The 16,022-nt window shown below is 40.5% G+C and overlaps 1 protein-coding gene across 3 annotated transcripts in view; it reads left to right on the top strand.

Moving 5' to 3' along the window:
• The first annotated feature begins 434 nt into the window (after nt 1–434).
• Nucleotides 435–16,022, top strand: part of Sox5 (SRY-box transcription factor 5) — a 943,363-nt gene continuing 927,775 nt past the window's right edge. Inside the window, exon 1 of one of the 3 annotated variants that reach the window (XM_047549529.1) lies at nt 435–547. The gene's annotated coding sequence lies outside the window, so the exon portion shown is untranslated. Of the gene's footprint in view, nt 548–904; nt 1,056–16,022 lie in introns of those variants that run through there. The other 2 variants (XM_047549528.1, XM_047549526.1) reach the window with 2 other exon arrangements.

Here is a 16,022-nt window from a genome sequence, read left to right as displayed (position 1 = left end):
GCGAAGGTTTTGGGGACTCGCGGCGCAGAGCCGGGATCTGGTAGGCAGTGGTCGCTTTAAAAACCGAACCTCTGGCTGCTCCAGCCTTCGCGCTGGGCAGGCGGCGGCTCGCCTCCCGGAAGGTTCCGCGGACACCCGCAGACCCCCATGCGCGCCCTCTCTGCCAGCCTTACTGTTTGCAAACCGGGGTGGGGGCCCAGGAGGGGCCCAGGTAATGGTTGTAGGGCAGCGGGTGAGGTTCGGGCGCGGGGAAGAAGTTGACAAAGGGGACTTGACTAAACATGAATGCGTATTTATAGATGCAAGCTCCATAGAGATCTGGAGATATCCCACTCTCCTTGCCTCCTTCCTCTCCTGCCATTTCGTTTTATCGCTCCTTTAAGTGGAGGGCAGATTTAAAAAAAAAAAAAAAAAATTCCTGCACGGTGTGGGTAATCGCCGCGTTATTTACAATCTAGTTACTCTGCAGCAGACCGGGAAGAAAACTCTGGGGCTCCTTCCTTTCGGATGGATAGAGGGCGGCCGGGCGGCGAGCTGCTGGAAGGAGGTCAGGGTGGGCTTGCGCTAGCTCGGGGGCGACCTGGAGGGAGAGGGAGCCCCCGGCGCCGCCCCCGCGCTCGCCCCCGCCCCCGCCGCACCCCCCGGGGCGGGCGCGGGGCCGCGGTGACCGCCGGCTGGTGCGCTGCCCTCGCCTCCCCCATTGTTCCTACTGTCTTTTTGCCTTTTGTTATTTGCACTCGCATTGTGTTGTTTGTCTCTGAAGCCGCCTCATGACCAGCAAAGGGATTTCACCTCGTCCTTGAGAGCAACACGGGGAGCGCGAGCGTGCGAGAGCCGGGGGGTGGGGGGGTGAGAGAGAGGGACACGCGCGCGCACACACACACACACCGACACGCGCACACACCGACACACACACACACACACACACACACACACACAGAGTGAAAAAGGCGAGCCACCAAAACCCATCTCCAGTCTCCTCCCGGGGGCCCCCAGCCCGCCACTGTGCCACTTTGCATCCCACGCCAGAGGAGACATTAACGAGACCGGGTAAGGTGCGTGAATCGCAGCGTTTTAACTTTGTTGTTCGTCCCGATGTTGTTGTGGGCAGCTCTCCAAGGCGCAGAGCTCCCCTCTGCCGCTCGCGGTGCCCGCCACTCAGCACTCGTTCCCGGCTCCAGCTGGAGAGCCGGCGGAGGAGGGAGGGGGCCGCCACCAGAGTTTCCTCAAGTACAGAGGGAGGGGGACTGGGCTGGGGGTGAAGGAGAGGCGGGAGGCGGCTCGAGACGTGAAGTGGCCCTGTCATCCTCGGGGGGTGGCTGTCCGGGGGACCCTGGAGTGTGGGCTTGGACCCAGACCAGGAAACGGGATAACTTTATCTTTTTTGTTGGGAAGCCTGCGTAGTGTTGCCGGTATTGTTTTGTAAGTGGTGGTGGTGGAGGTGAGAGGACATGAGGGCAGGAGTGCAGGGAGAACCCGAGGCATCTCTGGGCATCTCGGCGAACGCCAAGGGACAGACCCCAAAAGTTGGACAAAGCCCCTTACCCTTTCTAGAATATAAACGCGACCCCTAACCCACCCCACAACCTTAGTAATACCCCCTTTCGTCTTTTTGTTTCGCTTTCTGCAATCCTTCTCCCTACCCTCTCCCTCCCGTCCGGAATTTCGGAAACAAATCTCATCCTTCTGGATTCTAGGGATTTCAGAGACCGGAAGCTTTAATTCTGATTGCAACTACTTTTCCCCCTTCCTCACTCCGTGTACAAAGTATAGATCACTCACGTGCTGTGTCACTTTAAGCGCGTGTTTGGGAAACCTCGCTTGCACTTTGGGGCCACAGTAATAAGAAGCAAGGAAAAGAGGTTGTAAGAGTTAAAATCAGATTGGATTTGGAAATGTTTGCTTATGAAAGCAGCAGTTTGTTGAGCATCGATCTGCTGGCGTCAGATGCACACGAAGCACTGTTTACATATTTTAATAGTAATTTTTTTACACTTTGCAAAGCGAATATATTAATAAATAGATTGACCCTGGTAAATATCTAGAAATCTTGGTCTGTGACTCCATTCGGAATGTGAGGATTGTGTACTTATTTCAGTGTTTTCCCTTCTCTGCTGAAGCAGATCAGAATGAGAAATTCTGTGAATAAGCAGAGCCAGACACTGTGCCAGCCAGCCCAGGTACTCTGGGTGGCAGTCAACTGTACTTCAGAAACTTGAGAGATTTGTTCTAACCCAATTCAGATCGTCACAATATCCAGATATCCAAAGGAGTTTGTCCAGAAAGGCACTAGATTTCCCCAGGGAATGCCTTGGGCTCAGCACAGTTCTTCAGTCAAGGGCAAGACCAAGGGAAATCTGTGGGATTTTGGATAATAAGTGTGGGAATCTGCAAAGAGACTAGACAGAGTGGTTTGTTTGCTTGCTGTTCATAAATAATGACCCCTAGTATTCTTAACACACACACACACACACACACACACACACACACACACCCAGGGTTCCTGATTTTGTAGGCAATGAACATTTCAATCAGAAAAAGCAGGAGAGTTTTTGATCTGGATTGCAAGAGAGAGGCTGCATGACCAAGAGTGATTAGGTTAAGGCCCAGATGGTTTTAAAGTATATGGAAATAGTTTTTAAGTTTGACTTTTATAGCATTAAAAAGGAGAACGATTTCAGAGTGTTTTCAGAACTGCTAAATTTTGATCTGTCTAATTTTAAAGGAATTCAGCTATATGAGAATCGCTGGTGGTTCAGATAGGGAAGGAATCTGGTTTCAAATGCAGATACACGGAGCAAAGTTTCTAGGGGTGCTTCTTCCTGATTTAAATATAGCTCTGAGGCCAAAGCCTTGATAAATTCAGCCATGATGATTTAAAATCATACTTCCACTGAAAGTTCTCTTAGGCATTGTACAAAGTTCTTCTGCAAATTATGCCATCAACTGTTTATTCCTTAGAACTATAAGAGATAACAATCATAGGCATCACTTAAAACTGATGCAATACAGTCTTAAATCCTTAAACTGGTAAGGATTGCTTTTGTTTGCCTAAAAGGTAGATCTTTCATCACATGAGTTGTTTAAAAACATTTAATTGTGGGGGTGGGAAGGGATGCGAATAATTATTTAGTTATTTGTGTTAATTATATAGCAGCATACTGCTTGAAATTCTTTCTTTTAACCCCCTTCTTTGCACTGGTCTTCTTTTCTAACCTTATACATGAAGAATCAACTATTTTGCTTGCTTGTAGGTTTTAAATTTTTTACTTTTGTAGCCTTTTTGAATAGGTAGTATTGATCCAATCAGACAGACTTTAAAGCAAAACTCTTAGTATAGGAAAGAAAGCTTCAATTCTTAACACAGACACCCTGTATTGGTTTCGTTGTTAAACTTATATAGTTCTGGTTGAATGGCACGTTGTATACAGGATTCAAAAGTGCCAAACTTGTTTGGTAAACAACCCGGCATTTGAGGTCCAGTGGTTATTTCAAGTTAGCTTATTTCAATACATGTAAACACATCCTGTTTAGATTGATACATGGTTTTGTAAAGAAAAAAACTATATAAGGATGCTATCTTTGGAGTATATGTAGTAAACAATAAATAACAAGAGTGAAACTAGTACTCAGGTATGATGGTTTCTTACTTTATTTTGGTTTTTGTTCTTGGGGGTAAGACATGAGTAATAAGCTTAAATTTTCAAATTTTCCTTTTCTAATTACAGGAATGAATTTGACTGCTTGCAGAATGTTTTTTCTTATAAAGTGAGTTAAAAACATGATATGATGTTTACAGGAATGTACTGTGTTCTAGAAAAAGCTCTCATCTTTTATTGAGAGATAAGCAATCATGGCTTTGAAGGTATGTTCAGATTACATAGAAAAGTAAAACTTGCAGGACAAAACCTGTAGTTTATAGTTTCTTAAAATAATCGAGATTTCAAGAAAGTGAGATTTCTAATGTTGATGACTGTCATGTTTCCAGTAGTATAATTGTTGAATAAGATTGATTGGCATAACCTGGATGATTCACCCAATTCCCAATCAACTCTAGTGGTAGAGAACGTTATAATTAGAGTTTTGAAAGTAACCTGGAAACTTATTTGTCCAGGCCTGAAGTCAAATGCATTTCCTCACATGCTTGTGACAAATTTTTAGTCTGAGAAATGTAGATTTATTTTAAAGGCAAAGAAAGCGCTTCACTGTTTCAAGTAAACTATATCCTGAACTTAGATTTCTAGACAGTTAATAACATAAAGGTCCAATTTTGTTTCAAACATTGTTCTAAAAACATCATTTGTAAATCGTCTACTTTGGGATTTCATATGTTAATGATTTGGGATCTGAAACTTATTTCAGAAAAAGGCATTTTGGTTTATCTTTAAAAACACCACACAAAACTGTCTAAACAACTCTGTAAATAAACTATTCCAAATGCCTCAATTTGATGAATGAATTAAAGAATTATGGTTCTTAATCCAATTATGATCAGTCCTGCAATTCCACTTTTCATTTGGGGGATCTGGGGGGTTGGAATAGTAAATGCTTCTCAAATGCGAGTGGGGTCTTTCTTATTTACTTTCCTTGTATGATCTACCATAAATGACCACTCATACCTAACACTTATGAGAAGGATTTTAGATGTGGAGAAGTAAGTTATTTAATGATCATCAGTTAACCAAGAGTTTGCTTGCATGAAAAGTTGCAGTTAGTGGGAGAGTAAATGAAGTTCTTAAAAATGCAAAAACAAGGCCCTTTAACCTTTTGCTTAAAAATAATGAATATTGTCATTAAAGTGGAAAATGTAAGCATTGGTAGTAGGGCAGACCCTGCGACACTTTTATTGACTTTCAACTGGGCCATATTGGGATGTTTCTGTAGGACTATTTCATAAACTTCATCGAATCCAATCTCTCTGCCTTTAAAATTGAGTCAGAGTCATATGTACACTGTGAGTTAGGGGAATGTGTTTTGGATTGTGTTCTCAAACCCTTACCCTTTTAGCTGCCTGTGTGCATGCTTTTGATTTCTTTCGTATTGAGGACCCTACATTTCAGGATGGGCCCTTGACAACAGGCTATTTTGCTTTGATGGACCCTTCTGAATTCCTGCCCCATTTGCCCAATTTAAACTCTGCCTCATAAATTAATTAATTTAAAGGTGTAGATAGTTCATTATGGTTTAATTCTCTAACTAGATGATATTATCATTTTTTGCAGTTTATTATGATCATCTAAATCTTTTGAGAAAGAGTTGTGGAGATTACAAGTATCAAGGAAAGTTGCCAGAGGGAAAATACTTATAAGCATGGGGACTTTTTTTCAGTACCACTCAAATCAGGCCTTGCAGACAACTAATTATTCTATTTACAATTAAAGATGACTTTCAGAAAGGGCAGCATATTGATAAAATTAGGGAAAAATAAGTACATTTGAAAGATACATTAAATAACTATCCTTAAAAATCAAACCATTGAAACAGTGTATCTTGTAGGGTAATAATTGTGGTAATATCCACTTCTACAAGTATATATTTGTTCCTTTCCTATTGTTTAAAAGTTTGAAAATGAGAAACCAAAAACTAGATTATATCTTTGATACTATTCAACTACTTCATGGTTTTTAGTGTCTTGAATCCATAAAGGACATAACGTAGCAATCACAGGATGGGAAATCTCTAGTTTGACATCTAATAGCTGAAGGCAGTTTGTTCTTGTAGCACAATTAAAGTTTGGGAGGAAAGGGGATTCATGAAGGAACCAGGAAGCAGAGGCTATCCCATTAACTTTTTTTTTTTTTTTTTTGGCTACTGGGTTTAACTCAAGGTTGCTTTCCCACTGAGCCACATCCCCAGGTCTTTTTTGTTTTAATTTTGAGATGGGGTCTCACTTAATTGCTTAGGGTCTCACAAAGTTGCTGAGCTGGGCTGGAACTTGAAATCCTTCTGTCTCAGCTGCTGAGTTTACAGAGATTACAGAGCTGCTGAGATTAGAGGCATGTGCCACCATGCCTGGCCCCATTAACTTTTGAAGCTTTTCAGTTTAGGTCTTGTTTTGTTTCATGTAAAACTTTATTTGGAGTTCCAAACTTTCAGGGCTCTGCCCTCCTTAACCTATAAAGCTGGAAATTATAACATCTTTCTTACAGGAGTATTGCATGGATTACACTACATACTATGTGTGAAATTCCTAACAGTGTTTGTTATGAATTAGGTGCTCAGTAAATGCCAGCTATGCTCTTTTCTGCCATACAAGTCTGGGATCTGATAATAAATATATTTGGAACTTCATTTTATACTTACTTTAAACTTGAGTCTTAAGATAAAAAAAATATATCACTTTCTTGAGGCTGAGAGCAACACTTTAAACTAGTGATTCAGTTAACATATACATGATCTCTGACAATGTGCTTTTATTAAGCTGCTGTATTTGGTGCAAGTGTGAATTGTATCTTTTATTCATATAATGCTACTTCAGTAATTAACATTTTGTCCTACACAATAGATAAATAGAAATAAAGACTTTAGTACCTAACTTTATAGATTTCTCTTCATGTTCCCTTTTTGGATTCCCTGCTAGCAGATATGAATGAGTAAAAGTTGATTAAGATTTAATCCATTGATAGTTATCCACCTCTGGGTTATATTAAGTTATAGTATGTGTAGATACCTAATAGGAAGTCTGTTTGGAAAAAAATCAATCTGATTTTGCAATGTTTTGCTCTATGGAGTTCACTGTTCCTTCAGAGAGAATCTCGTATATTCATTTAAGTTAGGTGCAGTGAGAGTCACCATGAGAATGTCCGGTTTGAAGAGATGATGTATAGTCATAAGAGGAAATTAGTGGTTGGTCTCTCTTCCCAGTGAAAAAGAATTTTTGTATGAGTACAACTGATCAAAGATAAAGGAAAAGTTCTTAAAAAACAAAAACAAATAAATGACTTGGTTGTGGCATTATTTTGGACTTCTCAAAAAGCAGTTGCCCAGAGAGATTAGATATATAAGATGTTTATTGGAGGAATGAGCAGGACAACAGTAGGAGGACTTTTTTTTAACCATCATGCAGGTTTGACAAAGAGGGAGGGAAGAAAGGAGAACTGAGGAGGAAGACTAACTAGTATAGTCCAGGACAGTTTTGACTAGGCAAGTGGGAGTTGGCCACTGGAGGATTCCTGTCTTGAATGAATGGCCTATATCAGCACCCCCCACATGACGTCACTGGCTGGAGGAGCCTGGCCTCTGTGCAGGAGTGGTGCTGGAACCATAGGGCAGCAGCTGAGTCAGTTATACTCTCAAAACATGAGATTGAGTGGTATGACTGTGGTTTGGCAGTATAGCCCAGGGGTTAGTAGCACTTGCTCTGGTCAGGTGGATGAGACAGACAGACAGACAGACAGACACACACACACACACATACACACAAAACCGACCAAAGGGGAAAAAAAGGAAAGACTTGGCAATTTCTTTGAACACTGCGATGCCTTTTTTCCTCTTGCTATAATATCCCCTCCCTAACCAGGATTGAATAAGGTTATATGAGATCCTATGTCAGTCAACAGACTGTGCATGGCACAGAGGAAATGTTCAAGATATATTGTTATTTCTAATACATTCACAAAATACAGCTGAGAGGCATAGCTCACTTGTATCTGCTGATCATAAATGTATTTAGATATTTCTGCTAATTAGAAAGCATTGTTTTCACAAGCAAACACCCTTAATGCTTACCTTTTAAAAACAGCTCAGTTCATTTCTCATGCTTCAGTCCTTTTTTATCAGGTTATAAACTGTACCAGATAGACCAGCTGACCTCAACCATCTTCAGGTAATTCTCCCTAAAGCATGAGGCAGACGGAATACTCTTCGTTTCCTTACCTCTGTAGGCTTTCTATTCAGTTGAGCAGCAATGCTCTGTAAGTCTGCATTTTATCTTGAGCCTCAAACACCTTGCGAGTCTTTGCTCCCCTGCGTGACTGTTCCTAAACCAACTTGCTGCACCACAAAGCACTGAACTCAAGTGGCCCTCAGCGCCAGCTCCTGCTGTGATGAGTCACAGAGCCACCAGCACTTTGTTGCGTTAGATTTGATCACTGCCATGAGCAGTCCTTCGATTGTCAGCTAAGAGCCCCTTCAGGGAGTTGTCCCTTAATAGAAAGTCTCTTTTCTTCCCTCCTGTTGTAACTTTAAATTAAAAGAAACTGTAGAGGAGCTGGTGGCAATGCAGCAGTTCATTCTTCTACCCACTGGGAGAACAACATCTGAGAAAAGACGTTATTGGACTGAGAATTGAGTTGTTGCTGTTTTGGGGGCCAGGGTCGGAGGGAGGTTATGGTAGAGGATGAAGACTGTGTCATTTAGACCCAGACTGATCACCAGTAAAGTATCTGGGAGCAATGTTTTTGTGTGTACCAGGGAACATTTTTTGGATATGAGACACCCACTTGGCCTGTGAATTTTTGTGGGATTCATGAGACCACTGATTTTGGCCCCAGAGTTTTAGGTGGCTCTGTGTGTACTGTGGGAAACTGGCATTGAGACAACTTCAAAATCCAAGTAGGATGGGAGGCAGGAAAAGAGAGCTAATTTTTGACACATTCCTCAGACAAGGGACCCCTCTGGGGAATCTGTGCCCAGGATGAGGACTGCTTATTGGGAAGCTTTTGATATAATTTTTCCTAAATAGTGAGTCCTGGTTACTTCAGTGCCTCTGCTTAAAAAGGCAGATGGACTTCCATTTGAGAGAGGAAAAGAAAAAGATGTTAGTACTTTTGCTGACTGGTTTCCTAGATGGTATTTCTCACTAAGTTCTTGATTTAATTCTCCACTGTGCCAGGTTTTATGCCCTCTATAGTTGCTGGTCCTTCCCATTCTGGTTTAGGAACTGCAGCAAAATCTGATGCCTGATGAGATTTACTAGGGCAATTCATGGCTGCTGAGAGCTGAGGTTGTTTGATGTGCAATATCAGGAGCAGAGTGAGGTTTGCATGTAAGTTCTTGTGATGCTTGGTTTTCCTCTGCAGCATTGGCATCCTTTCATATGTATCTGGCAGAATCGGTCTCATTAATTTATTCTTGCATCAGGAACTGTCTCTGAATAAGTGAATATTATTTCCTATAACTCTTGCCTGGATTTTACTTCTCTCTCGGCCTCATCTTCAGCCTCATTAGCCTTCACCACTAACAGAATTATTAGTGTCTTTGCTACATTCAGTCAGGAAATAAAGTGATGATTTTATAATTAAACAGACATGTATCTCTATCAGTATGTGAATAAGCTAAATGAACCCACCCTTAACTTGTAGGGACTTCCTCAAGTCACACCAGTGCCCTTTGCTTCCTGCTCCCTGTACCTCACCTCTTGTGGGGCTTTTCTTAGCCTTTAGCTTGCCGCATATCATTCTGCGTTTTGTTAATCTCACTGGATGGAAGGAAAGATTTTCTAGATCCATTGCTGCCTGGTTTGACAGAGGTAACCCTGTCAAAGGTTAGGGAGACATAAAAAGTGTCCTGTTGGAAGGGATGGTAAGCTCCCTGAGAGCATTGGGTTGTGTCCCTAGCATAATTCCAATGCCTCCAACTGAACAGCCACAAAATAAATGGTTGCTGAGTGAACATAGCTTGCAAACTGAATTTCATATTGACTCAAGGAAGCCTTGCATGATGGAGAAATAGAAAAACTAACAGCTATTGACCACTTACCATATCACAGGCTCTGTGCTAGGTGCTTTTCATAGATAATCTCGTTTAATCTTCTCAGCCCCCCCCATTAGATGAGTTTTAGCCCCATTTCACAGATGAATGAACAGACTCCAAGGGTCAAGTGACTTGCCCTCTTTCCTCAGCTGCAGTGAGCAGGAGAGTCATTGCCTGAATTTCAGTCTGTTGGATTCAACCACTTTCACTCTTTTCCATGATTTCAAGATGTTGATGTGGAATTTCTCTCTGTAAAGTGGGAGCACTAGTAATTCCTTCCTGGCTGTCACACACGACAGGAGGAACAGAGGGGAACAGGTTTCAGAAAGCCGTGACTGAGCTGTAAAAGGATTTCTAAATGTTGGTTATTATTTCCTAGTACTCATTCCATATATTAACCAAAACACATTTATTAAAACACAGATGCATGTTGCTTATACTATACTTAATGGGAACTCCTTTATGACTTTATAAATAGAGATTCTGAATATACAAAAGCAGGCACCAGAAGAAAGGCCAGAACATATTTCTCAAAAGTGATCACCCAGTCACATAGTTGAAAGTCACTTATTTGTTAAAAATAGACCCTTCTGGACCCTGCCCCAGACACACACAACCAGAATTCTGTGTGATTATAGCACTGTAATCTGAATTTTTACGTGTTACTGGTGATTCTTTTGCACATAAAAGTTTGAGAACCAGTGATAAAAATTTTTATTGATCTAGTTTGGTAGCAAGATATATATATATGTGTGTATACACAAACACATAATCACATGAAAGTTCAGTAAGAGTGGCAGTAGCAAGATAAAGCACATCTGGTTGTAAAAAGACTATTTTATTGATGATGTAGTCTTAGAGTTTTGAACTACATTTAAAGAACCTTCAGTAATTTTGAGTATGCATTTATAATTTTGACAACATTGGCATGCTTAAAGTCAAGAGTAAAACAACCTGATGCAAGGAAACCATGAGCTGGGGTCCAGAGAAGGTGTCAGTTTTAAGTATTTTAGCCTTGCAAAGAACTTTTTAACAGGCCAAATCTAAGATGGTGAAGTACACTGAAGACCAAAGATTGATCTCTTTATCTAGCTGGGTATTCCTGAAACCATGGAAATCACTGAATCCTTTTTATACATACAGTACCTGTTTTTTCTGATACATAGTAACCCTGATAAAATTTATATATGAGGTATAGGATGATATTAACAGTAATAGCTAATAATAACAGAATAGTTATAAGATACTGAATGTGAATGTGATCATTGCCAAAACATCTGATTTTATGTACTTGCCCTTCTTGTGGTGAGATGAAGTGAATTGAACATGGTAGGCATTGTGACACAGAATTACACTACTGTGTGAGGGTCACTTGAATACAAGCACTGTGACACCATGAGAGTCAGTAAAACTGAGATGGGCACTAATTAACTACTAATGGATGGGTAGCATATATAGTGTGAATACATTGGACAAAGGGATGGTGCTCATCCCAGGCAAGATGGAGTGAGATGGTGCAAGTTTTTGTCATGCTACTCAGAATGGTACCAAATTAAAATTTATGAATTTTAGTTTAAAAATTTCTGGAATTTACCATTTCATATTTTTGGACCTTGGTGGACCATAGGTAGCTGAAACTGTGGATAAGGGGGAATATACAGTGAACAGAGAAGTGAGGAAAGTGTATGCTGAAAAGAAGTCTAAGTGAGATAAGACAAGGGCAGGATTTTAACTAGACTTATAGGATGCTTGCAGAAAAGTGCCTTACTGCAAACAAAAATCCTAAGCCATTGTTTAGGATCACACAAAGGATCAAGCCTTTGCGTGGGATCAGAACGTGAGGCTACTGTGTTTGTTATCTTGGGAGCAGCAATTACTATATGAGAATAGGGACCTTGTCTATTTTGTTCTCCATATTATCATAGTATACAACAAATATTTACTGAACAAATTACAGGACTTCTGCTTGAACTAGAAAAAGAAACTTTTCCTTTATCCAAAAAATGTCTTGTAAAAGGGGAAAAAATCTTTACAAATGTGAACTAATAGGTAATCATGAAAATAACAATTCTTCACAAAACTACACACTTTTCGACATTCTGTTCAGCATTCAGTGAAGTGTCTGATGCTTTGCCTGTCACTGAGCACTGCTAATTCCACTTTCTTTATAAATGTTATGAAAATCCACCATGGTGCCTAGCACAGTGCCTGACTGATATTAACTACTTAATAAGCATATGATAAATAATTCAATCCATGAATGAGTATTGGCTTGGGAGCAAGTGAAGGTGGGAAATCAAAAGCATTCTGAGAACAGAGTTGCCTTTATTCACTTAGAATTCCCAGAGTGACATGGAATCCAGCCATCCTAAGCAGGTGGCTTTCCCATACATCTCAAGGTCTGGTTTTGGAATTGTGAGGAAAGGATGTTTGCTAAGGTAATGACTGCAAAAATGGGCTCAGCATTGTTAGAAGAGGGAACCGTTCATTTGATCTGGAAGATATATTGGGGGAAAAAGGTAAAAAGTAATTCTAAACCTACCAGGAGTTTCAGTAGAAAAATGGCCCTAATTCAAGCAGGGTAATGTTAACATCAGTGCACATCTCGTGGCTCAAACCCCTCACACTGCTTTGGAAATAAAAGGAGATTGTGTAAAGAATTAGCAATACAAGGCATTTTTTAAGTGCTTTATTGCAGAGGCCTGTGATACTCTGTGAAATCTATGCAGCCTCTTTCTTCCTGCTGTGCTTAATTTCAGAATCTGATGCTATTACCTATCCTTGGAGGAAAAAAAAATCACTCTCTGTTAACTCTTAAAAATCAAGTTTAACATTGCACTTGTTTTCATCATAATCTGTCTTACATTTCTTGGGAAGAGAAAAGTGGTGTATTTAGCCACAGAGGGTTTGCCTTGGAGATTAGTATTTAGGACTGCTTCTAGCGGGGATGGCATTGGAGTAAGAGAGCAAGTTGGAAATAAATGTCAAAGGCGAAAGTTTAGAAATGGCTCAAGCAGTTTGAAGAATAAAGTCTATGAAAGAGTTAGCACAGACTGTGTTTGGCAGGAATCCAGAGTAGAAGTCAGAAAGGTAAATGGGTTATAAAGAAAATCAGGCAGAAGCCAGGAAACTTCTTAACTCTTAACTATTAGGTGGCTATCTTCTTGTGACATGAAGATCTGCCTACCAAAAATAATTTCTTTCCTGCCATGACATCACCACTGTGTCCCCTTTCCTGTCCCACCTGGTGTTGATTGGTAAGTTATTATTGGTAGGCATTGTCATAAGCAGTTTATTTTATTGAATCTGCCTAATAACTCTGATATAAGGTACAAATGTCCTGTTATATAGATAAGGAAACTAAGCTTGCCCAAGGTAGTGTAACTAATAAGTGGTATGCTGAGCCAAAAGTGGTCCAATTTCGAAGACTAAGCCATTATGCATTATAGTATGGTAAATATATTTAGGTCCTGTTAAGGCATCCCTCAGAACAGTACCTTTCTTCTATACCCACTTCTATCACCCAGAATCACTGCCAGGTTCAGCAAACCAGTATTTTTCCCTACAATCTTCTCTATTTACCACTGTCAGGCCAGTCTTCCTGGCTTACTATTTAGGTCATTTTACACCTTTCTCAGAAATTCAAAGTGCCTGAATACTGCATGTGGGTGGAACTTAGATGCTAATGTCTGATTTTTAAAGTTCTCTACAATCTGTCTCTATCCCATCTTTCTTTTCAGGCTCATGTTTAAAATTTTTCCTTCAAGAACAATTTGCCTGTGATCTGATTCGAGCTGAACAGTTTCCCAGATGACTCCCAAACTGTCTGCAACTTGTCATCCCTCTAAGCTCTTCTCAGCATGGCAGAGGCAGTGGCTACTGCAGAAAAGCCACTGCTGACACTGGAGCCCTACCAGCTCAGGGACTTCTTCCAGAGTTGCATGTGTCCATCTGCTTCAAACGTCTTCATCAGTTGCCTTTCCTTGGTTCCCAATCCACTGGGTGCTGTATTTTGACTTTCTCTAATTGTTTTGTCCCTTCATTCATTCAGTAATCAACAAATATTTATTGAGCACCTGCTATGAGTCAGACACCATGCTAATTACTAGGAATTCAGTAGTGTGTGGAATAAATGCACACCTTGCACATAGGATTTAGTTTGTTAGGGAAGAAAAACTTTAATCAGATAAGTACTAGCATCTGCGATTACAGACTTTATAACTGTTCTTCACAGAAGTATATAGAACATATAAAAGGAGCATCTGATTTATTTGGTGGGGTGGAGGAACAGTCAGAAGAGGCTTCCATGAGGAAATCACATATGAAAGCTAGATAATGAGGTAAAGAGGAGAGGGCGGCGGGGGGAGCACCTTTTGAGGCAGAGGGTACAGTATACGCAAAGGTTCCCTAGAGTAAGGGAAAAGGGTGTGATCTTGGAATGTTAAGGACCGCATGGCTGAAGCAGTGTGAGAGGGACGTGGATGGAGAAGAGGCCATAAGAGGTAGGCTGGGAAAAGATCATTAAGCCTCTTGGGCAATGTTAGAGAGTTGAATCTTCTCATGGGTGATGGGAAGCCCTTCGAGGCTTCTCAAAGGACTAAGAACACCAGTCCCCCACTCCCTAAGGTAACCCAATACTCAGTTCAATTCAGTGATTCACCTGGTGTTTCTGTGTTTCACAGTTTTGGAAGAGAGCTGCCTAGGCCCACTCTTCTCCCTGTTCCTCGGGGGCTCTGCTGTGGGGAGATTGATACCAAGCACATAATGCCTCCAGTCAGCAAGTGCATATTGGCCTTCACAGTTTTTATATCTTCCTTTTTTATGTATTTTGCCCTTATATAGATATCCTGAAATCCTGTGCATCTCTTAATTTCCAAATGAAGTTTTACTCTTTCACAGCATCCTCAGAATATATAGCTGAAGATCCATTCCTCTGATCTTCTGACACTTACATCTATAACTATCTTTATGGGTTTCACCATATATTGCACCATGTTGTACTGGCACTGTGAACATGTCTAGCCTCCTGAGAGAGATCTTGAGTTTCTACTTATGTCAGTAATATATTCCTATTTGGAATCATCATTCACCTCTTGTTAGCTGAGTAGTTTACTTCAGCACTCTCAGTCTGGGATTTGTCATCTGCAGAATATGGATAATTGCATTTACTTCATAAAGCAGTTGTGAGGAATTAATGATAGAATGAATGCAGAGTACTTAAATACAATCTCTGGCACAGAGTGAGTTCTACCACCTGATGACATTTTCTGGTTATAAACATTATTCTTTGAAATCAGAACCCTGTATCTTATTACTCCTTTTGACTCCTTAGAGCTGTGTGACTATTTATTAAGTTTAAATTTGAACTTACATTTAGGTATCATTTCTGACTGGGGATCCAAATACAAATAAATCTTGGTTTTTGTCCATAAGAACCTCAATTTGATAGGGGAGTTAGTTATAGAAACTGGTGGTTGTTTTTCAGTATGACGTGTGGAGTGATAGAGATATAACCTCAGATGGAATATTTTGAGAGCACAGAAGAGAGTTGTGGAAGGTTTCCTAAGCGGATTAATGCGTGGGCTGAATATTTTTCTAGTTGATTAAATACATATTAAGTAAAATGTAGGGCTGGGTTTGTGGCTCAGTGGTAGAGTGCTTGCCTCACACGTGTGGGGCACTGGGTACGATCCTCAGCACCACAGAAAAATAAATAAATAAAGGTACTGTGTTCATCTACAACTAAAAAAATAAAAAAAGAAATAAAAATTAAATAAAATGTAGACATAGTGTCAACTCAAGGTTGTACAATAAGATAGTACTGTTGTTCTACTGGCAACCATACACCTTCCATTCTTCTTTTAATTCTGCATTTCTAAGTAAAATGTTTTCTACTTGTTTTTCTTTATTCTAAAAAAGTATTAAATAAGATTGACTTCCTACTTCTCCTCTCTCTTTCCCTATTCCTTACCTCTCCTCCCCCAAACCACACATGACTGTTCTCCATTGTCCTAATATAACTTCATGCTCTTGTTGGATCAGTTTAGTAACATGTTTACTCTATGGAAATGTCATTGTTGAGAATATTATGTGTTGACTACTTTGACTTCCTTATGCAACTTCTTTGGTCTCCTGGGGTGAATAATGGTCCACGATCAAACCTACATGTTTTACTGAGAGTGCCCAGTATTTCTGGAACTCCTGACCTTGCTTCATGGGTAATTGGCACATCTAGGACTGGCCTTGGGGGCAGTTGGTCCTAGTGGATGAACCATTTTTTTACTGATATAGTTTAGAATTGTTGGAGCCAAACAATGGTTATAAAAGCA

The sequence above is a fragment of the Sciurus carolinensis genome, chromosome 4, assembly GCF_902686445.1.
Source record: "Sciurus carolinensis chromosome 4, mSciCar1.2, whole genome shotgun sequence".
Lineage (NCBI taxonomy): Eukaryota > Metazoa > Chordata > Mammalia > Rodentia > Sciuridae > Sciurus > Sciurus carolinensis.
Note: the sequence above shows the minus strand (reverse complement) of the source record. Positions and strands in the feature narration are given on the sequence as shown.